Here is a 10,741-nt window from a genome sequence, read left to right on the forward strand (position 1 = left end):
CAATTGGTTTTGGGTCTTTTGGTTTGTAGATTTGGATCTTGGTCTTGGATTAAGTTGGGTCTGGGGTAAAATGGTCATTTTACCCCAAATATGGATTATTGGATATATTTTAGAACCCAAGTGTTAATTGGGTGTTATTTTGTACTGATAGCTCGGGGAGTCGTCTGGACAACAACTTGTGATCTTCAATGAGATTCAGCATTTGAGGTGAGTTTCCTCACCATGTATATGTAACATCCCGAAAATCATAGGGTAAAATTTTCATTCTTATTATAATCAAAACACAGGTGTAACTCGATCCAAACATTTAAAAGCATTTCAAAATAAAAAAATTATCAGAGTTCAATCCCAAAATCACATGTTGCGGAACACACGGGTGTATGCGATGTAATCAAGCTGAGCCCTTCCCTTACAAACCGGAAATACATGAAACCATAAACCACAAACTGTAAGCACAAATCTTAGTGAGTTCCCCAAATACCACATACCAAACATATCAAACGAGCCATGCATGTCATACATATACAATTAATCAATAAAAGTGTTATGTGTCAACCATAGTCTTGACATTATGCCACGAGCCGCCTCGTATTGCCAGGCCGGGGCCGAAACCCTGGGTCTTACAGACAAGTGCCAGGAGCCACCTCTTGGTCTTCCAAGCAAGCATCACAAAGACAACTAACATACAATCTACAACTACTTAACTAATAACTGCCAGAGTTCAGACTCTGGTCTTGCATACAGATTGCCAGGAGCTGCCTCCTGGTCTTCCTATAATACATAAACCAAATGATCCGGCATTGGTGCCTTCGACTCATAGAACAGTGAGGAGACTAACCTCGAATGCAGAAGCTTGTTGAAAGAAATCCCTAGTTGCTGCCCTGACGACACCTCCGAGCTATCAGATCAAAATAACACCTAATTAGCAATTGGGTTCCATTCTAAGGCCCACCATCCATACTTGGGGTAAAATAACCATTTTACCCCTGACCCAACATGAACCAAAACTGAGGCCCAAAACCAAAAGATCCACCAAGAACCACTAAAGTTGAAAAAAAAACTAAAATTCTAAATCTAATAACAGAAAAACTAGAAACTTTGTATGAAATAAATTCCACACAAAGGGTCGATAATACTAGCAATTAAAGTAACTATTAGAACCATTCCCCGACAACGGCGCAAAAAACTTGATACATATGGAATGTACTAGTTTTAACCCTACTAACTTAAACACAAAGACAAACACACAAAAGGCAGTGTACCTATCGATTAGCAGTTTAGTTTAGGTAAGTAGGGTATCGAACACAGGGAACGGTAAACAATTAAAATAAATGCTAATATTAAAACAAGTAATAGAAAGGGGGTTTTCTCTAGTTTTCTCTAGTTTTGCAAGACTAGAAACTTAAGCAATTAACTAACACTCAAATTAAGACAATTAACAACTAAAGCAAATAAGAGGTAACTAGATTCAATAATAAAAGAGACTTCTGTTCAGGTTCGACTCACTTGTTCCTGTGGTTGATTTTATGTCAAGTGCAATGGATTATTTTGTCATTGGATATCGATTAATGTGATTAGATTCATGTTCACTATTACTAATCCTTAGTAAACAAACTAATTCAAACAGTGGCCGATTGGTTAAACTAATAAGTTTCCTAGTATTTTGATTCGGATCAAGTAAGACTTGTAATGTTGGTTAACTAATTTGGTTAAATTAATCAACTCATGTATGGTTGTTCATCATACATGCTTACACATTGATGTGCTTATTTTCTAGTTAATCTTAGGTTCATGCTCACTAATACTAGGCATACAAAATTGTGTTCATAAATTCATATGATTCAAGTAATTAAGAAGATGTACATACAATCTCAACAACTTGATTTTTAAAAGAAAACAATCATTATCAACACATAAGGGTTTTTAACAAGCTTAGCAAGCAATTCACCAAATCAAAATTAATCCCAAACATAAATCAAACCATAATCACAAGTTAATCTACCCTAAACAGAAGTGATGAGTTTTTAGCTCATATCTATAGCAACTAACATCTCAAAAACGAAATCCAATAATAGAAACATAATTGTATGCAAAAGATTACGAAAAGAGAATGTGTTTTGCCTTTGATCTCTTACAAATTGATCTCTAGGGTTGATCTTCGAATTCCAGAGCTCTAGAAATCCTTATATTCGCCAATTAGTAGCCAAAAAGATCCAGAAAAACTTGGGGTCTCGGGCAATAATGCCCTTTATATAGTTTTTTGAAAGCAGGGGCAACTCGTCAAGTCCATAGACCGACTCGACGAGTCCATCGCTTAAAATCCGTGCACGGTAAGGCACCTGATGGATCGCGAATCTTCTCATCAACTCGTCGAGTTGAGGACCAACTCGCCGAGTTCTTCATATTTTTAGCTTGAATTCTTCTAACTTTAATTCCCGAACTTTTGATCGCTAGTCCCGCTTCCTTTTTAACTCGAGCACGTCTTTTAGGCTGAAAATATAATTTTAACACAATTAAGTACCTTTTGTTCAATATTTGAGACAAAATAGCCAAAAAGTATTAAGATATAAGACAAAATATATGACTAAATATGCACATATCAAAATACCCCACACTTGACTTTTGCTTGCCCCCAAGCAAAGCTTAATTTTAGCATACTAGCATCACATAAAACAATCTCAATCAAACCCAACCATTATGCCAAGACCGCAATGCATGCATTTGTGTCTAAATTTCTTTTCCTAAGGACCCCCCTAATCCTAAATACTTACAATCCTCATAAACACTCGCCCGCTTCTTTTGAACAATGCTCATTTTATGCATCCCTCCGAATCCATCCGCAGAAAACTTTCTTAACCTCAAGTCATTTTTCGTTAAACAACCAAGCATACATAAATTCTATAAAAATTACATCTTTGATACCACAATGGAGCTTCTTGAATTCTTCACTCATTTGATCTTTGATCTCTTTGAATTCACCACCTTCTTTGTTTGGTTTTTGGTATCTTCAACTTTTAAATTTCTTTCGAATTTTGATCTTCGTATTTTATACTTTACTTCCTCCAAAATTCTTTAACTTTTTGGTAATTTCTCTCTTTTCTTTTTTTTTTCTTTTTTTACATGTACCCCACTCTTTTTTTTTTCACTCAAACCCTACATGCTTAAGCAAGGAGCTTAACTTCATCCTTTATTGGTTAACGTATTAGTCTATATGTGCAATGACTACTTAAGTTTTCCTGGATACATTTCTGGTACACGATGCTAAACATATTGCATCCCTCAAACTAAGCGAGGTTATGTTTTTGTCCCATGATTTCACTAGGATAAAGGGGGCCACAAATGCATTATAACGTATGTAGGCTCAATCTAAACATTTGAGTCCTCATAAGATCATCAAATACAATACTAAGCATGAATCCTAATTGCTTTACCGAATTTTTCCGAATTAAGTCCTAGCAATTTTATGCATAAATTTTTAAAATGAACTAAAATTATGATTATAATTTCACTAATATAACCAACCCCCTACCCCACACTTAATTCATGCAATGTCCCCATTGCATGTTATGAATGATAAAGAAAACATAAAAGTAAAGAGGGAATTGGAACAAACTCCCCTGGGATAGTAGTTTCGAGGTTGATATTCTTCATTTATAGCTCCATCTTCAATTGAATTTTAGGCATGGGAACAACTCATCCATGCCTTGGGTGTCAAATCTTGTGTGGTACAACTTCAAATATTTTGGAAAAAGCTCTCGGAAATGCTTGGTAAATAATCTTCAAAAATACAGCCAGTTGCTCGCATCAAATGTAATCAAATCGTTAACTTGAAGGTAAGAGAAATGGCAACTCGTCGAGTCCATATGGTGACTCGCCGAGTTGAAGCGTGATGCTGGCAGAATATCGTGATTTTTCACTTGGACTCATCGAGTCAGGTCGACTGGACTCGGCGAGTCATCGATGTATGGTAAAAAATTATTTCTGCTTCAGGTCCGTTTCTGGTGTTTAAGGAGAGTATTAAAGCAATATTCTCCCTTGTTTTTCTTCAGTAAAATACACTCTTTAACCGCTATAATTGTTGGACTCGATACCAGACTCCGTTCTCCTATCTTCTTGTCTAGACTCGACTTCTCTCATTATTCCCTTACGCTCTATTCTTGCACTTATGTCCTCACCCCTAAACTGAAAAAGATCAAAAGCAAACAATACGTAATAAACAAGGAAAACAAAATAAAAATCTTACTGAAACCCTAATTAACTACAAGTTTTAAACATTAACCAAGCAAACAAAAATAAACAAAACACACAAAACAAAAATAAAAAATTGTCTCAAACAACCACACAAATTAAAAATGAAACAAAAAGGATAATCATTCTTCATCCTCTTCATCATCTCCTCCAAGTCCGCTCCCTCCGGCTCCACTTCTCCTTGAACTCAACCTCTCATCCCAACTCCTAACATATGGATATTCGGGCCCATCCATCCTTGGTATGTGCAAATGGCTCATCATATGCGTAAGTGCCATGTTGTTGTAGTTCATACTCCGCCCAAGATCATCTTGGTATGCCCTCGATTCTACATTATACCAGTACATTGGAAGCTCTTCATCCACCGGGATTACTGGTGGGTCTTTATGTGCATGATCGTGCCTCGGCCTCACCCTCCTACCCGGTTGTTCGGGTTCCACCACTTCATCATCTTCTGGAATGGCAAAGCTACCCCCACCATAATCCTCCACTATTTTCGCCCTCCTAAAAAGAATATGATTGAATGGAGGTGTGGGAATCATGGTTAGAACACTTGCGACTCCCCTTTCAAGAACATCATATGACCTTGCTAACCTTATTAAAAACATTCCCCCATTAATTTTAGAAGTTTTTCTCTCCTTCACCGCCCCTTCACCCAAATATCTCGCCAAACAGTAGGGTAGGGAATATTGCAGAGAGTGTTTGGCATAATTATGCACCATAAATAGAAAACATCAAAGCTGGGCACCTTGTCTTCATCTTTCCTCATGTTAATTATGCTTGCAATAAGGCGGTGAATTGGGGACCGGATGCTTCCTTCTTGTGTCGCGGAAGGTATGTAGACGTTGTTTGCTATAGTGTTCCACCAATTTCCCAAACTTGTCCCTTCCGGAAAAACTCTATGGCAACTATCCAAAAATATACCAAATGCCTCCGTCATGACCTAAGATTGGTCATATATACTGTAACATCCCAAAAATATAGGCCAAAAATTTCTTTTTAAATTAATTAATAAAACCACAAATCATTCATCATCATAAGAAGAAAATCATGAATCATGTATCTCAAACATCATGTCAAAAATTGTATGAAATCATATAAGAAAATATCAGAGTGTAAACAATCCCAGGCTGAAACTGTGGTGTGTGCCATGTGATCATCCCGAGCCCTTCCCCTTGCAAGTGGAAGTACCTGAAACCAAAACTAAAAACTATAAGCACGAAACTTAGTGAGTCTCCCCAACTACCACATACCGTACACATATCACATAACATATCTTGGGCCCCGCCCCTGCTACATCGAGTCAAGCTCGGCATCGGTTATCCCGGCATCGGGCCCTGCCCGACATCGAGCAGATCTCGGCATACATATACATATCAACATCATATAACATAAACCTATAGCTCTAGCATGAAAACATTCCTCGGGTCCCGCCCGACATCAGACCGAGATCCAGAACATACTAACATTCCTCTGGAACCGTCCTGACATCGGACCTAAGCCCGGAACACATAACACATAACAAATACATGAAAGAATCACAAAGACATCAATCAAACAAGCATACAAGCATTCCTCGGGACCGCCCCGACATCGGATCGAGTTCCGGAAAACATATATCCCTATTTCGGGCCCCGCCTGGCATCGGACCGTGGTCCGGAACTACTACTATCTAAACGGGTCGGCCTTGGTGCCTTAGACCCGTTCCTACTGGAGAAAACTCACCTCGCAAGACTGAATGCTGAAAACTCGAGTGAGAAATACATGTCTGCTGCTCCGGCGACTCCCCGGCTATCAATTCCAATATAACACTTAATCAGAATATGCTAATCCTCTCTTAGGGTAAAATGACCATTTTACCCCTGGTCAGAGTCAAAGCCAAATTCGACTCCCAGTCAACCCAACTCGTCGAGTCTTCTCCCAACCCGGCGAGTTCATGAACAATTCAGACCCGTGGTCAACTAAGTCAACTCGTCGAGTCCCTTCACAGACTCGTCGAGTTCTTCCTGTCATAACATCGGGACATATCGACTCCAACTCGTCGAGTCCCTCCTTGGACTCGTCGAGTTCTTCAACTTCCGAGTCCTTATCTTGTCCAACTCACTGAGTCATCTCCTAAACTCAGTGGTTTCACTCATAACCATAAAAGGAGTTAGGGTTCACGACCCGACTCGCCGAGTCCAAGAACAACTCGTTGAGTCCTCCTTGTGACATATCCATTCAGTCGATTCTAATCCATTCCAGTGCTTCCAACTCGTAGATCTGGACACCTTAGGCTATCCTTACACGTAAAGTTGCTAACTTTACGTGTATGCATGATGTTATGGAGCTAAAACACCAAAACCAAGCTAAAAATGAAGACCTAATGCATAGAATGGGGACATGGTTGAATAAAGGTGGCAACTTTGAGCTTCTGGAACTCAAGAGTGCCTAGATCTAAAGTCCTGACATCCCCAAAAGCTCTCAACTCGGAACTGGCCTTAGAAATGGTCCAAAATAACAATAAACAACTTAAATGAGGATCTAAGTGGAAAGAAACCAAGGTACAAGCTTTATACCTCCAAAAGTTCTATAATGCAACACAAACACCAGATCTTCTGCCTTCTCCTTGGATCATCTAGCCTTTCCTTCCTCCTTCTAACTTCAAATCACACAAAAAGGCAAGAAAAGCTTAATAACACTCAATAGCTGCTTAGGGTTTCGAGAGTGGGATGTGGAGGTGATGGAGGCTGGGGTGGAGGCCTGTTATGTTTCTTAAATAGGGTGTAAACCTCAAAGATTAGGGTTTCATCCAGCCTGGCCTACTCGTCGAGTCAAGACATCGACTCATCGAGTCAAGACATCGACTCATCGAGTAGCTCATTAAAAACTCGCGTCTAATCTGCCTTCTACTCGACAAGTTAGGGCTACCAACTCGTCGATTAGCCCTTCAAAATTAAATGAATAAGAAGGTTAATTGGGTACCAGGAACCAGACGTTACAATTCTCCCCCACTTGTCTTAGACTTCGTCCTCGAAGTTTGCCGAATCTGAAAACAACTCTGGGTAGTGCTCCCTCATTTCCTCCTCGGGCTCCCAAGCCCACTACGAACCCTTGCGGTGCTGCCATTGCACCTTCACCAACACCACTCTCTTGTTCCTCAAATCCTTCGACTTCCTGTCAAGGATAGCTACGGGTCGCTCGATGTAGTTCAAGCTGTCATCAACCTGAATATCCTCATAGGGTACCACTGCTGAATCATCCACTAAGCATTTCCGCAACTGAGAAACATGGAAAGTGTTGTGGATCTGGCTGAGCTCTGCTGGAAAGTCTAACCGGTAAGCAACCCGACCCACGCAGGCCAAAACCCTAAACGGACCAATGTACCTGGGGCCCAACTTTTCCCGCTTCCGGAACCGAATGACACCTTTCCAAGGTGACACCTTCAGGAGTACCATGTCACCCACCTGGAACTCTAAATCCGAACGCCTCTTGTCGGCATAACTCTTCTGCCGACTCTGAGTAGTCTGGAGCCTGCTCCGAACCTACTGGATCCGCTCTGTAGTCTTGAGTACGACCTCAGTATTTCCCATGACTCTCTGACCGACCTCACCCCAAAGTATTGGGGTCCTACACTTCCTCCCATAAAGCATCTCGAAGGGAGGCCGGTCTATGCTGGCGTGGTAATTGTTGTTATACGAAAATTCCGCTAACGGAAGATACGTATCCCAACTGCCACCGAAATCCAAAACACATGCGCGTAGCATGTCCTCGAGAGTCTGTATCGTCCTCTTGCTCTGTCTGTCGGTCTGAGGGTGGAAAGCGGTGCTGAAATGGAGACGAGTACCCATCTCCTCGTGAAACCGCTTCCAAATTCTGGAAGTGAAACGGACGTCTTGGTATGACACCACCGAGACAGGCACCTCATGCCGTGCTACTATCTCACGCACATAAATCTCATCTAACTTCTCGTCCGATATGCTCTCCTGAATCAGAATAAAATGAGCGCTCTTGGTCAACCGGTCCACGATGACCCATATCGAATCCACTCCACATGCGGTCCCGGGGAGCTTGGTAATGAAATCCATGGTGATATCCTCCCATTTCCACACGAGAATGTGTAGTGGCTGCATCTTTCCGTGTGGTATCTAGTGCTCAGCCTTGACCTTCCTGCAGGTCAAGCACCTCTCCACATAGCACACTACGTCCTGCTTCATGAAGGGCCACCAGTAGTCAGGGCGAAGATCTTGGTACATCTTCGTCGCCTCAGGATGGATGGAGAACCTCGACTTATGGGCCTCATCCATCAGAACCTGCCGTACTCCGCCCCAGTACGGAACCCAGACCCTCCCATGCAGGGTCCGCAACCCTCGACTGTCATAACCAAACGAGGCCACCCGGCCTACAATCCTCTCACACTTCTGGCGCTCTTCCTTCAGACCCTCAACCTGCGCTTCTCTAATCTGCTCCAACAGTGGAGTAATCACTGGCATCCTCAGACATATGTCTCAGATCAGGGTCGTTACCGCCTTGCGGCTCAGGGCATCGGCCACTACGTTGGCCTTGCCTGGGTGGTAAAGGATCTCACAATCATAGTCCTTCACCACATCTAAACACCGACGCTGCCTCATGTTCAGATTAGGCTGATCCATGAGGTACCTCAAACTCTTGTGATCCATGTAAATGGTACATCGGACCCCATAAAGGTAATGCCGCCAACTCTTGAGGGCGAACACCACTGCCCCCAGCTCTAGATCGTGCGTCGGATAGTTAGCCTCGTGAGGCTTCAACTGTCTCGAAGCATAAGCTATCACATGACCCCGCTGCATCAACACTACTACCATGCCTGTGATTGAAGCATCACAGTAGACTACGAAATCGTCTACACCCTCCGGCAGGGTGAGAATCGGCGCCTCACACAATCGCTGCCTGAGCGTCTCAAAGGTTGTCTGTTGCTCAGGACCCCAACGAAAAACTACTGACTTCTTGGTCAGTCAGGTCAACGAAATTGCAATATTGGAGAAGTCCTGGATAAATCTCATGTAATACCCTGCCAGACCCAGGAAACTCCGAATCTCAGTTGGAGACCTTAGAATCTCCCACTGCATCACGGTCTCTATCTTGGCCGGATCGACCAGAATGCCCTTCTGGTTGACAAGATGCCCAAGGAACTGCACCTCGCGCAACCAGGACTCACACTTGGAGAACTTCGCATACAGTCTCTCCCTCATCAGTGTCTCTAGCACCTCCCTCAGGTGCTCCTCATGTTGCTCCTGGGTCTTGGAGTAAACCAAGATGTCATCAATGAAAACTATTACAGACCGATCCAACATCGACCTATACACGCGGTTCATGAGGTCCGTGAACGCGACTGGAGCATTGGTGGGCCCAAACGGCATCACCACAAACTCATAATGACCATAGCGAGTCCTAAAAGCTGTCTTCTGCACATCATCATCCATGATTCGCATATGGTGATATCCTGACCGTAGATCAATCTTGGAGAACCAAGATGCTCCCTGAAGTTAGTCAAATAAATCATCTATCCTCGGAAGTGGGTAACGGTTCTTCATCGTTACTTTGTTCAACTCCCGGTAGTTTATACACATGCGATGTGACCCATCCTTCTTCTTCACAAACAGGATCGGGGCTCCCCATGGTTAACTGTTCGGCCTGATGAAACCCTTGTCTAGCAGCTCCTGCAGCTGCGAAGACAACTCCTGCATCTCGGGAGGAGCCAACCGATATGGTGCCATGGCTATCGGAGTCGCACCAAGAACTAGGTCAATCCTAAACTCAACCTGTCTCTCCGGAGGTACCCCAGGTAAATCCTCTGGGAATACGTCCGGGTACTCTCACACTACCGGTACATCATCAACGGTCGCCTTACCCTTATCCCGGGTATCCATGACATATGTGATGTATCCTGCGCAACCCTGCTGGAGGTGGCGCCTCACCCTCGCTGCTGAACATAAGATCGGCCCGCGTTGTGGCCTCTCGCCCTGAATCACTAGCTCTCCCCCACTAGTAGTACGAACCCTCACTAACTGCTGCTCAGAATCAATCACTGACCCATTGGAGCTCAACCAATCGATACCCACTATGACCTTATTCCCATGCAGGGGCATAGGGACAAGATCCACTGAAAATGACTGATCGAATAACCATAGCGTACATCCTTTATGAACCCTCGCAACCCTGACGGTCCTATCATCGGCTATCTTTACATCAAGTGGTCAATCCAGCTCCCCCGGAGCTCTACTAAATCGCTTGATAAGTGCGAGCGACACAAAAGATCGAGTAGCCCCCGAGTCAAATAGTACCGAAGCTGATATACCGTTCACTAGGAACAATCCTATACATAAACACATAAAACATGAGCAACAATCAAGATAAATAAAGAAATAAGGAGAGAATACATACCAGTCACAACATAGGGAGCTGCATGTGCCTCCTCTGCAGTCAGCTGAAAAGCCCTGCTCCTCGTTGTGGGCGCCTCAGCCCGGCCCTGACG

The sequence above is a fragment of the Lactuca virosa genome, chromosome 9, assembly GCF_052849685.1.
Source record: "Lactuca virosa cultivar CGN04683 chromosome 9, Lactuca_virosa_CGN04683_v6, whole genome shotgun sequence".
Classification (NCBI taxonomy): domain Eukaryota; kingdom Viridiplantae; phylum Streptophyta; class Magnoliopsida; order Asterales; family Asteraceae; genus Lactuca; species Lactuca virosa.